The sequence below is a fragment of the Lissotriton vulgaris genome, chromosome 6 (assembly GCF_964263255.1).
Source record: "Lissotriton vulgaris chromosome 6, aLisVul1.2, whole genome shotgun sequence".
Classification (NCBI taxonomy): Eukaryota; Metazoa; Chordata; class Amphibia; order Caudata; family Salamandridae; genus Lissotriton; species Lissotriton vulgaris.
In genome coordinates, this window is record NC_141694.1 from 243,575,250 (window position 1) to 243,596,730 (window position 21,481).

Consider the following 21,481-nt stretch of genomic DNA (forward strand, 5'->3'; position numbering starts at 1 on the left):
AAACATAATCCTAAAAGGATATGAAAAATTCCCAAATAAATTATATAAAAGGGACATGAGATTGCATGGCATAGTGGACAACCACTACGTGAACTCACTAAAATTCAGGGGGTTAAAAAGAAAAAGACAAAACTCAACTGACAAAACTGCACTCTGAATACAAACTTACAAGAGAAATGTATATGTCTGATGATTTTTACAAACCATCAGATGGGGAAATTGATAAAGCTGAAGACTTTTACACTAATGTTACCACATAATAATATAGAAACACACTAAATATTGAACCTGAAAATGCATAATAAGTTAAACACTGGAGAAAGGTGCTCTTATTTAAAATGCAAATGGGAAAGGTTTCTGTTCATGTCTGCATAAAGATTTAATTTCTATTGTTCTTCACTTGCTAGGCGGCACTATTAATTTATTCTGTTCTATCTTTAAAAGAAAAAATGCTTTTAATGAAATTGTGATTTAACGTTAGAATTGAACTAAAGGGCATGACGTTTGTAAAATGTGCTATGTCCTGTTAAAATCTATGCCTTCTTTCCTCACACCATTTGAATTCACTGTACTTAGATTATTTTCTTTGCCCTATGTGCATCATGGGCAAGTGTATTGATGAAAAGAAAAATGCTTGCTCTAGCTCACATTTCATGATCTAACCAGGACATACCAGAATATGAATGTTTAATTTAATAGAATAGCTCAGTATTATTCAGTGAGAAACCCAGCAGTTAACAGAGTAGGCATGCAAAAACTTCTCATGACAACCTTTGTAGATGTAACTTTTTGTAAAATGTTGTAGCTTTTCTAACCAACTTCTTACTGGCGTGGGCGTTTACATTGGGAACTGAGGGCTAAAAGTCGACCGACCATTAGCAAGCCTCTCACCATTTGATGATGATGATGACATTCACCTGTTTCTGCAACATCTGTATCTGCTTTCTATATAGTTTATGTTCCTAGCAAGAGAAACTCAAGACTCTTTCCATGCATCCCTACCCTGCCATAATCTTCCACACCTTGCTGTGCTAGCCAACTTGCCATAAGCTACTGTTTACTGTGAGTTTTTTGTTTTCCTTGCATTTTGTGAGGAGATATTCTGTTTTAAGCTGATCATAGCTACTGCTGTTACTCCTTCCTTCTCTCCCTTTATAGAGGGTTGCTACTGCAGTTGTCAAGAGAACTCGGCTTAGTCTCCAAACCAGCTTTTTATGGGTTGTTCTTTCCCCATCTTAGCTATATGAATCTGCTCCAAAATCCACTTGCTCTTTTCCAGAAAGAACTCTTTATGGTTGAATAATAGAAAGAATTTTGACTAATCTACTAAATGAGAGAATAACCCTTGAAAAATTCACCAACTCTCTCTTTATTGACTGAACATCAAATGGAAATATTGATGTCTTTTGATGTGTAATGCTCTATTCGAAAACATTGGCAAAGATCCATTGGTTGAAAAAGGCACAGAACTTCTTGTTACTCCAAGTAAGTTTAAAGTGGTATCCTTTGTGGAAAATGTTTGAAAGATTTCCGCGCTGGCCCAGGCATGTCTTTCATTAATGTTCTGGACATGGCTGTGGTGTTTGAATTCACATTAGGTCACAGCAGCTAGAAACTACTGCATGGCCGAACAGCTGGATCCTGTGTCAAGAGATTGTGGAACTGAGGGAGATATCGAAGGAATGTTTAGCAGGAGATAGTCGTGGAAAAGCAGAATGAAAGGTTTTAAAAAATGTGCACACCAATACACACCTATTTGAAAGCAGCGTTCAAGGTTTACAAAACAAATTGCACACTGACACTCTGCAATTTATTTTCCCTGTTGACAGTTGGTGATGAGGGAGCAGACAACAATGCAAGAAGGAAAGCCAGTCTCTGAGTGGCCATTGCCCAGATGTGCAGCAGCAATCTACAACAAAGTAGGCTCTCAAATCACATAAAACTCTGCTGGACAGCAAAACCATCAAAACAGACAGGCCAACAGGAATAGCTGAAACAGTAAGTGGACTGGACTTGAATGGAAATGGACTGGCCTGTGTGGTGATGACACTCGTAGACTACGTCGTGAACACAGGTAAGTTTATTACCTCAAGTTACCACGGAGCGTGAACACCACCTTCACCAGCCACACAGCAACTGCCGTTCTTGGAATCTTAGCGCGGGGCAAACAAACAGATGGAACGCTGGTGGAGAGGGAAACAAGCACTGCCACAATCAAGTGCACATTACAACGGGCTGCACTGGCAAAAAGGAAACTAACCATGAACCCATGCTATTGTTCCTTCCTTAACCTCAAATGAAGCTGAGGCTAGACTGTTATCCCAGGCCCCAGACCACCTATCACAAAGACAATCAACAGGTGATGCTTAGTGGCAGTGAAGGTGCCAGAGGTCACTGACACACCCATGCGTGCATTGCCCCAATCGGCCTGTTCCGCTCCCAGCTACTTAGGATGGTTGAAGGTCATCAAAGCCCACCCTGGACCAATCAAGTTAACATTAAAAAATGAACACTATAGATTATATGAATTGGTATGATATTTTTTGTAAAAGTGCTTACACATGCCATTGGGTGTCTAGGCGCTGTAGTCCTGCTATATCACTAGGAAAGAAGCTGATACCAAATGATCCCAGTGACACTGGAACTCCCTACAGGGTAAACAGCCAGATTTTTCAGGTCTTCAGACATGTAAGGTGATAGGGAAGAGCATTCCAAAGCCTTTCCACTGTGATTGTGAAAGCTCTGCCCCATCTCTTCTTCTGAACTCTGGGAACGATCACCCAGTTATGATGTGCTGAGCAGTGATTTCTTGTAGGAAAACACAATTGGAACATGGCTTTAACCCTTTCTATGCTTATGACGAGCTCAGCTCGTCATGAGGCACAGTGGAGCTGTGTTCATGACGAGCACAGCTTGCCATAACAGCTGCGGCACTCCCACGCACGGCTAATTCCTTGCCTGTGCAGGGTTCTATTGCAGTGGGCAGACGCGTGAGGAGCCCAGCTTGTCATGAGCACAGCTCCACTGTGCAGCATGACGAGCTGGGCTCGTCACGAGAACCGCTGCGCCACACGCTGCCCCTCCCCCTCTGCACCACGGGGAATTAGCCCCATGTGGAAGGGGTTAATTGCTTACATCTTGAAAAACAAGGAGAGGGCTACCCATACTCAAAAGGGACAGAGAACCAACAGACTGAAAATTTCAGAAATCTCTTCCATCTGAGAGAATACCTCCACAGAATCCAGGAGAAGCAATAAGAAGTCCACATCATCCCAAACTCTCTGAGCTGTATACACAGAGCGTTAAGGTAATCAAGTGAGGGAAGGATAGGGAAAGAACAGCGGGGAGAATAGGACCTGTAAATACAAAGAAAAATACCATCAAAATAGCAAACCGTAAAAGGCTACTCTGGGTAAATTCTCACTATCTCTATCAGTACCTGGCTCCGATGAAGAACAACCCTCATTCATGCAACTGGAAACCTCTCTTTCTTCTATCAAGTATAAAGTCTACAAGACCAACACAACATATTATTCTGCATCAGAATACACTACTGATTCCTCAATCAATGAATCTTCTAGCAGATCCCCATACTTACCATTCACTATTTCACTTTGAAAAAAATGAGAAGACGTCCAAAAAAAGGAAACAAAAAGCTACTAAATAAAGATGCAGGTATATGATCAGTGAATTTGTATACTTGATGATACAGAGAGATTTCTCCCCTTCTCTAAATTAATTTGTTCATTGGTATCAAGACAAACAAATACCAGAGCAAATACTGATCTCCTTTAAGAACAGAGCAGGAAAGCAACCGTTGTTCACTCGATAGCGTTCAGGTTCTTTGATACAGTAATTACGGAGAAAGTTAGGTCAAAACAAAAGAAGAAAAGGAAATGTATCTTCCTCAGAATCGGTAATGCGTGGTTAATCTCACAACAGCACTCCGCTCTGATTTTCACATGATAATACTGAATCGCGGTAATGTGTGGTAAGCATCACCACTAAATTCCTTTCTGGCTAACAACATCTCTCTCAATTGCCAGGCAGGCAATAAATCCAACTGAAAACATATGAGGCAGCGAACCTAACTTAACCGCGGCACGCTCAAGAACCGACAACAAGAAAGCAACTAGATTACCTCTCTGTAGAGCAGAAACCTGATTCTTCAACGGAATACTTCCAACGAATCCTCTGGAAATATCCAAGGGAACTTCAAGCTTAGCCAAGCGTTTAGTAAGAGGGTTCCCCAAGGGGCTTCCAGCAGCCGCCTACCTCTCTTGACCGAGATAAAACAAACCAGGAACAAGAATTAGGCACAACTCGTGCGTGCGTCAGCCAGACTATAACGCCTCTCACGGTACCAAGGATTCCAGGGCGATGTAGTTTCACGTCCTTGATTCTGTAGGCGCAATCATGGGTCAGACAGAAAATTAAAAAATCAATTCTCTCTTTTGAGATACTTCATTAAACACACATACACATTCAGATATCCGCACTGGTCATATACAATCACTAACACATCATCAAGCGGACACGCTAATGTCAAGGCACTTATAGAAATATTTATTAAAAATCCCACAGTGATTTGATAAAAATCTACAATTAAGAAAAATTCCAAAATACATTTAATATTCCAAAAAAAACATAATATAGTGCACTTTTATAAATCATAAAACTTCCAATACCCAATGGAAAGGAATATAATGAGACACTAAAATATTGTCATTCGATTGTTAATTTGCAATAATAGACAGCACACCACAGAGGGATTAGTTCTCTGTCTTTGTTTGTTTCTGTCTTTGACAAATGTTACTGAAATTCCAGCGTTGACGCGGTTCGGTGGATTAAATCAATCTGACCACCTTCATCAGGACAAACATATAATTCAATGTTCTCCTTTCCGTTAAAAAAAAAAATATATTTTTTTCTCATAACACCTGTTGCATAAAAGAAATAAAGATTGTTTTTCGCACAATGGGAAACCTATACCATTGTAATAATTCAATTCTCCACGTTCAATTTGTGCTGAACAAAAGCATTGCATGAATGTTAAATAAAAAACATATTACTTTTGAAAAATAATATCACAATTTTGTATAAAAACCACCAATAAGTGCTCCAACATTCCTCAGTGAGTTACCCACTCATACCTCCATGCTGCTTTCACCATCAAGTGTTGCCTAAGGTACAATCATGCTCTTACGCAACTTCCTGGTGCCAACGCACTCAATAACATGCCATATTTAAATGAGACCTATAGTTCAAAGATGATTTTCCATATCTAAATAGAGGTATAAATATATCCTCATCATCAATTTTTATTGCTAAATCATGGCCATATTTCACCCATATACCTCCCGTTCACATACCTACTAGATACTTCTGTGTCATGGTAGAGTTCTATTAAAAAGGATATTCCGGTCAGGGGTCAGCAATCCATCTTTTGCTGCCCACTGTATTATGAAAAAATGTATATATAGAGAGAGGGAGTTACAAAATTCATTAGGACAACCTTAGCATTCTCATAAATACCGCTGCCTCACATGTGACAGCCTTGTTATAAGGCACTCCACTTAATACTGTACACCTGATTTTTATCTTTAGAATTTTTTGACAATGCCTTTTTTCCCCAGGGATTAATTCCTTAGTTCGTTAACCAAGCCCCATATCGCTGTGGCTGTATTACATGATAAAGAGGAAGACATGTGATGCTAGTTAACTTTTACTTTTTTTATCTTGCTACACCCTTCATGTCCCCTAAAATCCATTTCCTCACCTTCTATTTCGTAACTATTCCCCCTGTAGGTTTGTGGACATTTCCATAACATCTGGTAATATAGTAGCTATGATGTTGAAAAAAGACACTGTGATGTCAATCACTACCAAAATACATGTTATTACCACAGTGCCCCATGGGTTACGTTCCCTCTCCTTATCTGTTTAAATGGTTCACTGCTCACTCTATGCCAGTTTACGACCAGCTCATGTTACCATAGCTGTAATGTAAGGAAAATAGACAAAACAGAATCCCAATAAGCTGCTGCTACTCTAACTATACAGACGCATACATCTCCTGTCTCATGGTCTCCTTACCTTTAAAATCTCATGGTGTCTACTCAGGTCCGGTCATCAACTCCGCTCTGCTGATCCGGAGTACTGAAAGAACTTTGCATGAAACTGCGCTTGCTATATGTGCAGTATAGCTACAATATTACCAGATGTTATGGAAATGTCCACAAACTTACAGTGGGAATAGTTACAAAATAGAAGGTGAGGAAATGGATTTTAGGGGGGCACGATGGGTGTAAGCATGTTAATTTGCATTTGTGAACTCGTTTCGGTATTATGGAGACGGTCTCCTATTTCGTCTATGCAATCTAAATTGACAGTTTAGTAGCCCTCAGGATGTTGTGTGTCCATAATTGTTAGTACTATGAGAATGAATCATATATCATTTAGGATAAGGAAGTACAGTTTGAGTTTTTCAATGATCAGCCAACCAGCTTTCGATCGCCAATGCACAGTTTCCAAATGCGACTGGATCAGTAGTTGTGCTTGATTTTAGCTTCAAAATAATTCAAAGATTAAGTATCCACATGATCAAATTTAAGCAGAAAGAAAGCACATGTATTAGGTAAGACTGAGCATCAATATAGGCTATTCCGGACATACTCTGCAACCTCTGTGCCAGAAGTTCCACAATCCATTCTAATACGATGTCACCATGTGCTGATTTTTGGAGTCTGCTCAACAAAGTGACCTGACAGTAAAGAATGCTACGAACAGGTCCAGCATGACCAGGAGATAGATGGAGTAACCATCCAGCATATTTCTCAGGCTGCCCTTGACAGCCACTAGGACTGACTCTGATCCGTGCCCTTGGAGAAAGCTTGTCTGAAATAGATGCAGAAAGTGATGGGATTCTGAGCATCCTCTTAGGTAACTTTTCAGTAAAATAGATTTTTGAAATGTGGTGGTGGTTTGCAGGGTCTAATTAGCAAAGTTTTACACACGACAGGTGCTTTGGGAAATTTGCAGCAAACAAATAAAGGACAAACTATTCATAAAAACCTCTATATACCTCAGTAACAAGTTAATCTATGCCTCAGTCAGATACGGCCTTAAATAGTTAAAATGTGATGTTTTAGCTTATAGTTCTACTTATGGATGAAGGAGCGATGCATGCACATCACAAGACTTTCTCCCCCACAACAAGTGGACTGCCTGCCCCATTGTTCATGCCTCATCTTGCTAAAATGTATTTTTTGGGACAAAACATGTAAGAAAGCACAGTCTCTGAGGAATGACATGACAGTTTATAGCGGAGAGGATGTTGGCTGCGGTGTGGTCAAGATAAGGAGCTCCGAGGTCAGTCATGAGTTTATCTGTAACATGTCCAGGATTCTTCGGCTCTATGCTGTCCTGTCCAAGATAAGATAGATAGATAAGATAAGTATAAGTTTATTTGTTGATTAATTAAAATCAATACAAACAGCAGGAAACAAATTCAATTTACAATCTGATAAAAAAAAGATAAAAATACAAAACCAGCACATTATTAAATCTGAGATGAGCTCCACAGAAACACATATACATAATGTGCTCAACTGCAGTAAGTCAGTTTGCTAATAAGCAATTTAGCAGCAAAAGGAGTAAAGTGCAATCTGGATCAAGATCAAGTGCTTTAAAATAAGCAGCAAAGATTTCTGATAAAGCCATTTTAGATTGAAAATAAGCATGATATACTATCCACCAACCAGATTTAATGTACTTTGTACTAACAGCATTGGAGACATTAAATTATTAAAGTGCCATGCGCGAGCGGCGGAGGTTATTCCTCGTCTTGTACGTATTAAAGCAAATACTATTACTATTAATCAAGTAACACCGAAGATTAAAGGTGCAAGTGCTAGCAATAAATATTATCCATAAAGAAGTTAAAACCAACTATAGGGTGGAAACGTTAAAGTGGGGTGGTACATTTGTAGTAATTATGATTAAACTTACTTTAAAATAGCCCAGCAATCCCTAAAAACATTTAAAATTATTATGTCATCAACATTTTAGTTAGCTTTCATAACTGGGATTTCATCAGTTGAGATGTCTTCCTTACATAGTTTTGTTTCAGCTATAAGGATATACTTAACAAACTGATGAATTAAACTAGCTGTATTACCTCTTAAACATACAATAATTGCAGTTCTGCAGGTTCCTTCTCCCATTTCCTTAAAAATCGGCTTTAAAATCATCTTTTGTTCTGCAAGCAGTTTTGGGCATAAAGTTACTATGTGCTGTAAGGGTTCTTCATTCTTACCACATAATCTACAGACATTAGATGGCCACTTTTTTCCCGTTTTGGGATTCCATCTTTGGTTGGGTATTTCCCAAACCTTAACAACATAAATGTATTCTTAATTAAAGGTTTTAAATGAAATAGCAGATAAGGTTGGGGATACAGTTTGATAATAGAGTTAGCTATTGACCAACAATGTTTTTTTCCCTTAGTTCATCTTTGTCCATTATACAAGACAAAAGGGCTGCTGATTAATTAATTGTTTTTTGTAGACCATTTTACTCCTTGTTTCATCCACTAAGTTCAGGCATACAAAGGTATGTAAACATTCATCTAAATAGATTTGCCAGGTTTTCAAATGGGCCCCTCTTTGGATCTCAAACCAACACAGGTTAGACAACGAACCTTCCTAGGATCTGGATAATAACAATAAGGACTTTAAAAATGTAGATTGTCTAACCAGGCACTGTGTTTTCAATCCAAATTTGAGTTTAACATTTCACGGCTGATGTGTTTTGGGATTCGAAAGACCGATTTATATGTCCTTATTTCAATATCATCTAGTTATTTTGCATCTTTACCCCGAAAAATAATAGAATCGTAGTCCAAAGAGGGAATTAACTTCGCTTTCATGGCTTTCAACAAATGATCATAGTTTGGGCATAGTAATTTATCTCTCAGTTTTCTAAAGGGGAATGTGAGAGATGAGCCTTTAGCCTCAAGGTTATTAAAATGTTTCCTAAAAGATAAATTATAATCAAATGTAATTCCCAAGTATTTGTAAGATTTTACACTCTCAATAACCAGACTGTTGATATTCCATTCTTTAACTCCTAATTTACCTTTTCCCATGGTCATTATTTTTGTTTTTTTGTGTTTATTTTTAGACCATTTCTTTTAACATATAATTTAAAAGAGTCTATTAATCTTTTAAGACCTATAACTGTCTGGCTTAGTAAAATCGTGTCATCAGCATATTGCAAGTATTTGGTATCTTAACCCATCACAGAGGGGGAATGAGCAATAATTTCTTTAAAATTCGCTGGAAGGTCGGACATAAAAAGATTAAAAAGGCAAGGGGCCAAAACACATCCTTGTTTCAAGCCGATATTGGTTTCAAGGTGACGAGTTGTATGTCTGCCATTGCCTACTTTGATCTGGACCCAAGTATCGGAATATAACAATTTGATCATTTTTAAAAGTGTTTCGGATATCCCCCAATCAGCTAACTTTGTCCATAATATGTCTCGGGGCACAGAGTCAAAGGCGGCTTTTAAATCAATAAAACATACATACAGTTTTTGTTTCCTAAATTTTGCTCTTTTGCCTAATAGTGTTAATAAAACCTAGTTTGTATAAGTTGATTCACCCTTTCTAAAACCAGTTTGTAAGTTTTGTATCAGATCTACTCTTGAAGCCCATGATTCCAATTCCTCTAGAAAGCAGCTTGCAAATATTTTGTCATCAACATCTGTTAGGGCTATTAGTCTATAGTTTGCTGGATTTTCTTGAGGGCCACTTTTATAAATTGGTTGTATGATCTTCCCTGCCAAGAATCAGGAATTTTACCGGTTCTGAGTACATCATTAAACAGGAGCGTAAGAACCTCTGGCAAATCCTTCAAAGTAGCTTTAAAGATGGCGTTTGGCATTCCATTGGGACCTGGCGCACCGTTTGAACGAATCTTATTTATCACTTTTTTTACTTTATCTACCATTCATGACTTAATAACCGGGGTGCTTATTGGATCTTGCCCCGATATTTCAATTATCTCTGGACGGTTACTGCGAGTAAAAATAGTTTTACCATCAACACACTAAATTAACACTTTTAAAATCATTAAAAAAGGTCACCCAAGTTGATTCATCAATATTTGCGCTATTACTTCTATTATTTCCATTTTCTAAATTGTTAATAATACTCCAAAATAGCCCTGGATCTTTCGATTTGCAGGCATGATGTAATTTGGACCGAATAGTTTCATAATATGCTTGTTTAGCCTTCCAGATTTCCTTCCTGTAAACATTTTTTAATTTTCTAATTTGTTGAGCTACCACAACGTATGTAGATCCATTCGCTATCCTATATATTGATCTTATTGTTTTGTTAAGATTACTTTTAAGGTATTGTAAGCAAAGGGAAAACCATCCTGGATTCCTGGGAATTAACGTCTTACCACCTGAAGCTTTTAGATTAGAAAAATTAGTCAAAAGCGCAGTACATAAACAAGGCCAAAGTTCTACCATGGATTTACCCTCGGAAATCGCATCTTGTAAATCAACAATTAGACCCGCCAGCACTTCTAAGATATCCTGTCCAAGACTCACTGTCACCCCCTCACTACATTTTTTCTCATTTAAAAAATAGTGTCTGAAACCATAACAATGCTTATGTATATTAATATTTTGCATGGCTGTCAAGTTTCCTAGGTCCGTGCGTGTCTAGTTAGCCAGCCCAGAATCTTTCTTTAAATTCCGAGACTCGAGGTATTATTTAACTCTGCATTAAAACTGGGACTACAAGTCCCATAATTCAAAAGTAGCGATCAGATCACATTACACAGCAATTTGTGAGTGATATGAGTAATTACGGTGCATATCTGACTCCTATTGGCGGTCAGAAGCACCGCGTGATGGAACCAGGTTCTTGGAACACACACCGCAGGAAATAATTCAGGTATGACATTGGAAACTGAAAATTAGCTGGGCATTTAACCTAACGAACTGAAACATACTCCAGAGAATACGAGTGCGTAACAACAAAGGTAAAGAAAACTCTAACCCTAGCCCTATTGCGCGTAAGCTCTCAAATACATTAAGAGTGCTGGAGGGTTGAGGGGGAGAGAGAGATGGCACGGACTGCGGGAGGGGGGGAGAAGGCACAGGAAGTAGTACAACTAAAACTAAAAAGGCATAAATTTCATTTAACCTACTATTTAATGTTAAATTCTTGCATTTAATGTCACGGGGCGTTAACTCTCTGACTCGTCCTCTTCACATCTCCTCTTGCCATCAGCCCCTCCTGACAGGTCAGGACTTCACTTGCAGTGGGGGATTTGCATGGTTGCAAAGTATTAGTTTAAACCTCTGAACCCTGATGGATTTGAAATGTTTCCCTCCGTATTTCTCAGTCCCAGATCACTCTAAGCAGGGTCTCGTGGCTCGGGTGGAGGCGGGGAGGAAGGTGACACTGTAGAGTAAAAGAACTGTGAACTGGTCCTAGCAGGGACCTTCGGGGAACGTTGTTACCTCCTGTCAGTGCTCTGTCACTCGGAAATCCCACCTCTGCCATCGGGCGTGCTTTCTGTCTCAATTAGCAGCGTGCTTCTCTTCCGGGCCTCCTGGTAAACACCTTCCTCTTCATGCACAGGAGCGTCTGTTTAGCGGCTGCTGGACGACCCATGCTCAACATAGCCATCTGGACAGGTCAGACAAAATACGAGACAAAAGAGTGTGAATTGACCCACCAATCACACGCCAAACAAGCATTTTGTACGCGAAACCTATTGCATTGGAAATGAGAGGGTGGGTGTACAGGAAGGCATGAACGGGAGTGGAGGGGGTTTATGGGAGAGGGAAAAATTCACGGACTGCAGGAGGGGGTGGGGGCACATAGGGGCAAAAATAGTTTTGGAGTAAAGGGGCCAATAGCCAGGGAAGGATATAAATGACAACATGGCCGTTAGGAGGAGGAACTAACAACATGAAAACAAATCAAAATGCAGCATTTAAGATTGAAGCTAATGAAAAACATGGACAGAAAGTGGGCAGTGCTACCCCCACAATATTGTATACAGCATCTCTCGACAAGACAGTGCATGCGCTGCCTAGCCGAGACCTAAAAAGCGGAAGTTAACTAGCATCCAGTGTCTTCCTCTTCATCGTGTATTACAGCCACAGTGATATAGGATGTGGTTAAGTAACTAAGGAATCGATCTCTGGGAAACAAAGTCATCCTTAAGAAATTTTAAATATAAAAATCAGGTATACAGAATTAAGTGGAGGGCCTTATAACTAGGCTGTCACATATCAGACAGAGGTATTGATTTGAATACTAAGGGTGTCTTGATACATTTTTGAACTCCCCCTCTCTATATACATTTTTTCCTAATACAGTGGGCGGACAAAAATGGATTGCTGACCCCTGCAGTGGTATCTAGTAGGTATGTGAATGGGAGATACATGAGTGAAATATGACCATGACTTGCCAGTAAAATTTAATGATGAGGATATATTTTTACCTCTATTTACACACGGAATGTCATCCTTGAACTATAGGCCTAATTTAAATACAGCCTGTTACTGAGTACGTTGCCACCGGTAAGTTGCATTTAAAACAGTGTGTAAGAGCATGATTGCACCTTAGGCTACACATGGCATGGTAGTGAAAGCAGCATGGAGGTATGAGTGGGCTAACTCACTGAGGAATATTGGAGCACTTATTGGTGGTTTGTATTTAAAACAGTGATATTATTTTCAAAAGTCATATGTTTTTTATTTAAAATTCATGCAATGCTTTTGTTAAGCACCAATTGAATGTGGAGAATTGAATTATTGCAATGGTATATTGTGTCACAAAATCCTTATTTCTTCTATGCAACTGTTTTTTTGAGAAAAAAAATCTTTTTTTTTTAAACGGAAAGGAGAAGAATGAATTATATGTTTGTCCTGATGAAGGTGGTCAGATTAATTTAATCCACCGAACGACGCTGAAATTTCAGTTAAATTTGTCAAAGACAGAAACAAACAAAGACAGACAATTAATCCCTCTCAGGTGTGCTGTCTATTATTGCAAGTTAACAATTGAATTGCAACATTTGAATGTCTCATTATATTCTTTTCAGGTGGTGTTGGAGGTTTTATGATTTATAAAAGTGCGATATATTATGTTTTTATCGTATATTGAATGCATTTTGTAAAATTCTTAATTGTATGTTTTCATCAAATCACTGTGGGATTTTTATAAAATATTGCTATAAGTCCCTTGACATCCAGAGTTAGTGTGTTCCCTTGACGAGGTGTTGGTGATTGTTTGTGACCAGTGCGGATATCTGAATGTCTATGTGTGTTTAATGAAGTATCTCAAAAGGGAGAATTGATTGTTGACTTTTCATTGCATTAAGCATTATGTACAATGCAGATTGCTGTGAACATAATGTGCTCCCTTACCAGAAGCCAGTGTTCATCGAGTCTTCCTTTAGACACCGACTGCCACTTAGGAATGTCCAAGGAAAGCCTTGCCATTGCATTCTGCACAAGTTGCAACTTTGCTTGGGTTAGCTTGGTGGACTCAAGGTAAAGCGCTGGAATATATTGCAATATGGTCTATCCTTGAAGAGACCAGTGCAAGAGCTACATGTGTACGTTCCAGGATGCTCATAAACGGGACGATTTTGCTCATCTTTCTAATAATCCTAAAGCATGTTGTCACGGTACAATTGACCTGGCTGTCCAATGACAACTTGCTATCCAGAATGACACCTAAATTCTTTGCTGTGTCTGTTGGAGTAGGTAAGGTACCCAACATATCTGGCCAACAAGTTGCTGTTCTAGTTAGTGGTTTGACAACCAAAGAATAGCACTTCAGTCTTGCCTCCATTTAGCTTCAAATAGTTCTTGCCCATCCATATCGCCACTGCCATCAAACAGCGACAGAAGTTGGCTGTGATATCCTCAGTGTCTTTAGATATTGACATAATTTTCTGAGGTTTCATCAGCGTATAATACAGCGTTCAGCCCAAAAGAGCGTGTGAGCTTAGCAGGAAGGGAGACATAGAGATTAAATTATGTGGGGCTCAAGGATGAACCCTGTGGCACTCTACATCACAAAGAAAAATGGTCTTATTAAAACTGAATAATGGTCACCCTATGATATCTGTCTGTAAGAAAAAAGGTCAGCAGCTTCAGCGATCTATCTTTAATTCCCAGTTCAAGCAGAATTGGGGAAATGGTGTCAAAGGCCACAGATATATTAATAAGAAAACATACCGCACTCACCAGCACAAGTGTGTCGTTATTCCCCTGGCCTTGGCCATCACATGCTCAGGAGGTCAACCCCCTCAAAAAAGTGCCACAGATTTAAACAACTTTATCAGCAAGAAACAATCACAATTTAATTCCAGCTGCTTGGTGTTTTTCTCATCCTGTTGTTTCTCCCCCATGGTGCTAGGGCAACACCCCCCACACTCTTTACCACTAGCCACCCCTACTCTGGAGTGGACTGACAGCAAACTGGTTATACCCCAGTTTTCTCTTAGACAGTTAAAATGACACTTTCCTGAAGTTACTTTTTCACTAAAGGTACCAGAAATATGCTGTTGCCATTGATTTTGATTTTTGAAACTAAGGAAAAAATAACTTTGAATCATTTCTATATCATTGTTGCAGGTGGAGATATAAAATGAAGACTGCTTTTTTCAATCTAAGGCCTGTTCACGGAAAATGCAGATTTAAATGCACAATGAAAACAACTTTTGGGTACCTGTCCACTGTGTAGGCATGCTATTGCCAAATTTTTCATATTAAAAACCTAGCTGTGTAGCTTACTTTAATGGTAACTCAGCTAACATATAAGAAAACATTTTTCTTTATGACAAAGTACATTTTTTCTGCTCTCTGTCACTACTGTGCTTTTAAACTGCTGTACAGTCAGACACCAATGGTGCTAGAGGGAGCTATACGATTTTATCATGTAACTAAGTGAATCCACATATGACATTTAACTTCCAAATCATCGTTTCAATTTCCATGGCACCTTACAAAGGACTTACTGGAGAGTGGGTGAAACAAATTTGACAGTACCATTCCAGACCAAAAGCACAGGCAATGTGGCACTTGATAGCAACGTCAAAGCATAAAGAGTCCTAATATCAGCAAAAATATGGTACAGGAAGAGGTAAAATATCCAGGGTAGCCAGACAGAAAAGGTGACTTTGTTGCATTTATCTTTTGTGCAACACAGTGCTGCAGATTTTCATGTAGCGTGGTCCTTTTTGAATGCCAGTGAATCTGGGCTTCATTTTCCTGCAGAGACATAAATTACTGGTAATATCTGCTAATAATACCATCATACTTTATGTGATTACTCAAATGGTTTTTCAGGCTTCTTTTGTAAAAGGTGATGAAATGTGTCTCTTCTACTCAGTAATCCTTCATGAAGTTAAGCAACATTTGGAGGAAATTATCTTAAAAGAAAAACTCTATGTGTTCTGGTTTTATTTATCTGAAAAATGAAGAATGCATCTTTGAAACGCACTAAAACAAAAGCTCAAAAGATGGAAATCAGCACTTTTCATCCCTGGATTGTTACCCTAGATCACACAAGAGACAAGGCTCTGAAGTGAAGATTGGACATTCAGCATAATTATGTTATTTTTTGGGTCACTGCTTGTGGCCAGGATCCATGCTGTACTCACCCGAAATTATCAAATAATTTTGTTGGGACTAATTTTAAGTTATGCAACAACTCGGCGAGTCTAATGGCTAAAATGTATTATTATTGTAGCATGATCAAAAACACAAGTTATTTGAAACGAAATGTATACTACATGAACTAAACATTGCCAATCAGAATCTGTTCCAAACTATCAGAGACTTGTACAAGCAAATCTAACAAACACATAAGTGATCAGTATGCTTAGTAGCCATTTCACTTGAGAATAGAGTATTAGCCAAAACAGCTGAGAGCTTGTTTGCATAATTGTTTATGTTGTAGTTATGTTACTTTTACAATCATGGTCAGTGAATTGTCTGATGTAATAGGTTCATGAACGCATCTACATTTTTGGAGATTGAAGAAGTCAATTTTAGGGGCACTGTTGGTCGTTTATCATGTGCACTCACCAATGCCAGATGTTAGAGTTATAACTCAGTAAGCCATTCCCCATTGAGGGCCAGGAAACTTGTAGTAACGTTTGGCGTAACAGTCAATCAATCAAATAATATTTATAGAGAGGGCTGCTTATCACCACAGGGGATATCCGGACACTGTGCTAGTTGAACATCAGTGTCTTTAGTCCTTTCCGGAAGAGGTCAAGCAAGGGACAGGTGTGTAGATAGAGAGGGAGGGTGTTCCATGCCTTGGCAGTGAGGTGAGAAAAAGAGCGTCCTCTGGTGTAGCGGATATAGTCTATAAGAGGGCGAGGTGTGCAGAGCACAGATTTCTGGTGGGTTGGTGGGGAGTCTGGGGGTGGTTCATGTGGTGAGGTCCCATGTTGTAGAGGGCTTTGTATGCGTGGGTGAGGAGCTTGAACTTGCATCTCTTGTGGACAGGGAGCTAGTGGAGGTCACTGAGGTGTTGGGGGATATATGTTCTCTTGGGCAGGTTGAGGGTCAGTCTGGCTGCTGTGTTCTGTATCGACTGGAGTCTTTGCATGAGTATGGAGTTTGCACCAACATAGGATGTGTTGCCATAGTCTAGTAGGCTGGTGATGAGTGCATGTGTCACAGTTTTTCAAGTCCTGTTTGGGAGCTATTTGAAGATTTTTTGGAGCATGTGGATGGTGTTAAATCAAGTGGATGTGATGGCATCGACTTGGCATCTCATGGAGAGTTCACTGTCTAGAATGATGCTGAGGTTGAGTGCGTGGTCTTTTGGTGTGGGGGTTTGATCGAGCTCCATCGGATACCATGAGTAGTTCCAGATGTTGATGTACCTGCTGAAGATATGGAGTTCTGTTTTAAACTTGAGGCAGTTATATTTCATCCATGTTGCTACATTCTTCTTGCAGGTGTGGAAGTTGGTCTTTGTCTGGGTGGGATTCACTGAAAGTGAGAGGACAAGTTGGGTGCCATCAGTGTAGGAGATGATGTTGATGTTGTGTGCTCCGACAATGTCTGTGGTTGATGTAATGTAGATGTTGAAGAGGGTGGGACTGAGAGATGATCCTTGGGGTACTCCGCTAATGGTGTGCTTGCGGTGCGAAGTGAAGGTGGGAATCAGACTCTCTGGATGCGTCCTGTGATGAAGAACGCCACACATATGAGTGCGCCATCTGTGATTCCAATCTGGTGGAGTTGCTGGATGAGTGTGTTGTGTGAGACGGAGTTGAAAGCTACTGAGAAGTCCAGTAGGATGTGGGCTGCTGTGTTTCCTCAGTCTAGTAGGGTTCGGATGTCATCTGTTGCTGCGATGAGGGCGTCTCTGTGCTCTCTCTGTGTCACTCAGAACATTTTTTGTCTCTCCTCAGGTTCTCTCCCATCCAGGAACCATACAGAGGCTGCACTGTTTCATTCATGGGCAAGTTTAGTGATACATTCATCACCATTCAAACCTGGCATGAATGGCTCCACTTAACTAGATCTGATGGGTGTGGTAAGAGACCAAGTTAGACCCTGGGCTTGTAGTGGTGCTAAGGTTCCCTGTCTTTTGGCCATCTGGTATTTGTCATAAGTTGTGTCCCAGTCAACCTGCAATAAGACTGTCGTCCCTGTTTAACTAAATTTATGGTGTTGCGTCTTTTAGTGGTTGCTTGACTTAGCACTAGTCTGCTTGGTTGGCATCGCATATGGGGTGCACTTTGTGGCCATACCTGTCTCCCACTAGTTTGTCTCTTTCCCCTTGCTGTACACATCTAGCTATACGTATCTATCTACCATAGCTCTGGTTGGAAGATTACAGCCATCAAGCTCAGATATGACTGTGACCAATACTAGTACTTTATCTAGTACATCCATTTGAGACAGACCTTACTTAGTAAAATCTGTCTCAGATAGATGCAGCACAGCTCGTCTGTAGATAAGCTTGCAAATGCATCCTGAAGTGTGAATTTAGGAATGAGAGCCATATTTTTCACTATACTCAAAGGAGTGGGATGTACAACACTAGCAAAAAAAGGCTTTATTGCATCTGTTTACCCCTGGATTAAGTACAGTCTAAAAGAGGAACCATTGTCTTTTTTTAGCCAAATTCAAGTCAATTGTGGTAGGGAACCATGCTTTTCAAAAGCCACTCCGCTGCTTATTTATTCCTTCTTATTGGTGTTGTAGATCAGTAATACATCTATGTAATTCAAAACAATATGAATATAGATTGATAATATTGCAACCTTGTACAAACCACAAAAAACATATTTCTTCACTGTACCATAATGGAGTAGTAAATCTAGCTAGGTTTTGAAACTATAGACGGGTGAAATCAAGGTCCTGGGCGCTCACTCATTTATCAACGCTATATTTTAGATGACCCAGAAATAATGTGGTGCTGCAAAGGGAGGATGCCCAACCAACATTCGCAATGTAACCCAAAAGATGTTTGTAAACATTGCATAGCTTTTAGCACATGAAAAATTGTAAACATAAATAATATAATCTTTCTTCTAATTATTGAACGGAGCTCACAGAGTTTCACTTGGGAGAATTCTGCGGAGTTACTGAAAGACTGCAAAATTCCGCTGAGTTCCGTGAACGGTGAAGTGACCGTCCTAAACAACATAGGGGCATATTACCAAGCAATAGCGATAATTATCGCTATTGCTTGGTTAGAGACAAAAATTTATCGCCGACCTGCGGCGATTTTTATCGCAGATAAACGTTGGTATTACCAAGGTTTATTGTAAATGCGATAAAAATCGGCCACAATGCATGAATATCGCTGAAAAGTCAGCGATAGTCATCATTACAGAGCTAATGCTCTTAGCCATGTTATCCACCTCCCATTGGATAACATGGCTAAGAACTGCTCAGGGCAGGTGTTAGCTTTTGGAGATATTCGCGCTTAGCGCGAATATCTCCAACAGTTGGTAATAGGAGATAGCGATGTTAACGACTGTTTCCAGTCGCTAACATCTTGGCATGCCCACTTTGCATGTCATTAGTGATAAATTTCCCTGACTTGCAAAGCGGGCCCAAGATGGTCGCTATCTCCTACTAGCTGTCGCTAACTGGTGTTAGCGACAGCTAGGTAATAGGGAGATAATTTTATCTCCGCTTTCTTGGCTTTTAAAGCCAAAAAAGCGGAGATAAACCCCCTTGATAATATGCCCCATATTCCCTTGTAGTCAACCATGTCAAACTCAAAACTTTCTTCTGCTAGTTTAGCCATTCATGATGACCCAGTCTTTGAAAGAACTGAAGTGTGGGAAACTGTATACGTTTCACGGAGCAAAACTGATGGCCCAGGCAATGTTACACAGCTTTTTTCAGAAAAGAACATCCCAGAGCAATGCCAGGGGAACAACAGTAGGCCAAGTATGTGCATGATATATATGCTAATACAAATGATATTAACAATGTACAGCAAACAATGTGTGACTTTTATTCTTGAGGGGCAATAAAGGAACAAGTTGCTGCTATTGAAAAAATACACACATCCAAAATGACGAGATCTCATGAGACATAGGGGGGGGGGAGATTTACAAGCTCCTTACGCCATTTTTGCGTCATTTTTAACATGGGAAAAATGACGCAAAAATGGGGCAAGCAGCTTGTAAATAAGCCCCAGGGTGTTCTGCGTACCACTCAGGTGCTGATTATTAATGCGGCAAGGCTGCTTGCTCTACAAAAGGGCTGTATATTATTATTGATGACACAACCAGTCAAGCTGTTGCTAAGAAGGATGAGAGCAAGCAGAGGGAAGCAGCAGGGCATGTGATATGTGAGCTCATGTGAAATGCACAGCGCATTGCAGCATTAGGCATTCGGTTCGTCTTTCACCTAAATGCATACTGTCTTCTTGAGACGACCGGCAGAACCTCTGCACCTGTTTATTCATACTGAGCACCAGAGTGGGCAGAGCCGTCAGGAACCAGGGGACCGGCTGGCATCTGGTGGAGAAAGTTTAAGCTGTCTGATGCACCAGAAAGTAATTTGGGGCTTTTAAAATGTGAGTTTCTCCTCTGAAGTAGGTGTGTTCTTGTGCATTGGTATGGCGCGGCGCATCCTTGTTTTTGTTTCAATAAACCCTTCTCCTTAACAAAAATAAAGAAATCACTTCCCTACACCACCCTAAAAGAGAAATATGCAGTCTGAAATACCGCCCCAATAAAGCAGACTTGGTGTACTCTTGCAAGTCATTTGACACGTAGTTCTTATTGCTGCTAACCTGTAATCAAGCATGTGAGGATCTTTCTCTGATAATTCCCATTCGTCAAACTAGCCGCTAAGTTCATTTCAAAATTACATCTCTTTCGTTTTTCATCACTAACATCCACCGGAAGTGCATAGATATCTGACTAGATTTACAGCGGAAATAGACAGTTCTATGTCAGGACAGGAGGCTCTGATTATGCTTAGTCTCATTTCTTTACTGACACATAGCAGCCAATCACATTACAGTAAAGAAAAAACAGAAATAGGGCAACCATAGAGTACACCCATAGTATATAAACAGTCTCAGAGGTAACCACTTCCTCTTTCTTTGCTGCTCCGCAGCCAGTTAAGTGCATTATCTTTCTTACTCTACTCATTGCTTGGCATTATACTGTTTATGTGATATTGTGCCTTGTTGCTTACTGCCGCTTTGTGCTTTGCCATTGCGCTGTGTGTCGCGCGTCTGGGGCTTGGGCTCCGTTGTTGTTTTCTTCGCGTTTTTTCGCCGCTTCAGCGTGCAGTTTGTCTTGTTACCGGAGCGTGTGTCTCACCTCCGTATTGGTCGCCGAGCGCTTCCTAGCTGCTCGCGCGCTGCTTGTGGAGCGGGAGCAGGGGTTCCGTTTGTTTTGGGAGCGCGAGCGCTCTTCGGCGGTTCTCACTGGCAGGCGACAGTCGCGCATGCGCGCTGTCCCATTTCCGGTTGGTTTTTCTCTTCAGCTGGTTTAGTGACGGCGTTTGTTGACGTCTTGCCCACGGCCTGTCAGTGCAGTTAACCCCGTCCTACGCCGAGGTCTTTTAGGACTTTGGTAGTGTATTTCTTGGCATAGGCTCTGCCTAGAGTGTTGTTTGGTGCAGGCTTTGGCTCCCTCCACGTTCTAATTGCTGACAAGTCAGGTTTTTTCCTGCTTTTAGGCCTGCTTTGGGGTTCTACACTCCCCCTTGACTGGTGTTTCCAACACTCCATATTCTAGTCGTCTTGTGGGCTTTTTCCCTCTACCTTGGTGTAGAATGGCTGAATATTTTGATGACGTTGAAGACGACTACTACTATGCTGATGAGGAGGAAGGCTCCTTGGAACAGGACTTAGTTGAACAATTAGACAAGGGTGTTCAACAGTCCGTTAACAAGGCACTAGTACGTGCTATTAACCCTTTGAAGC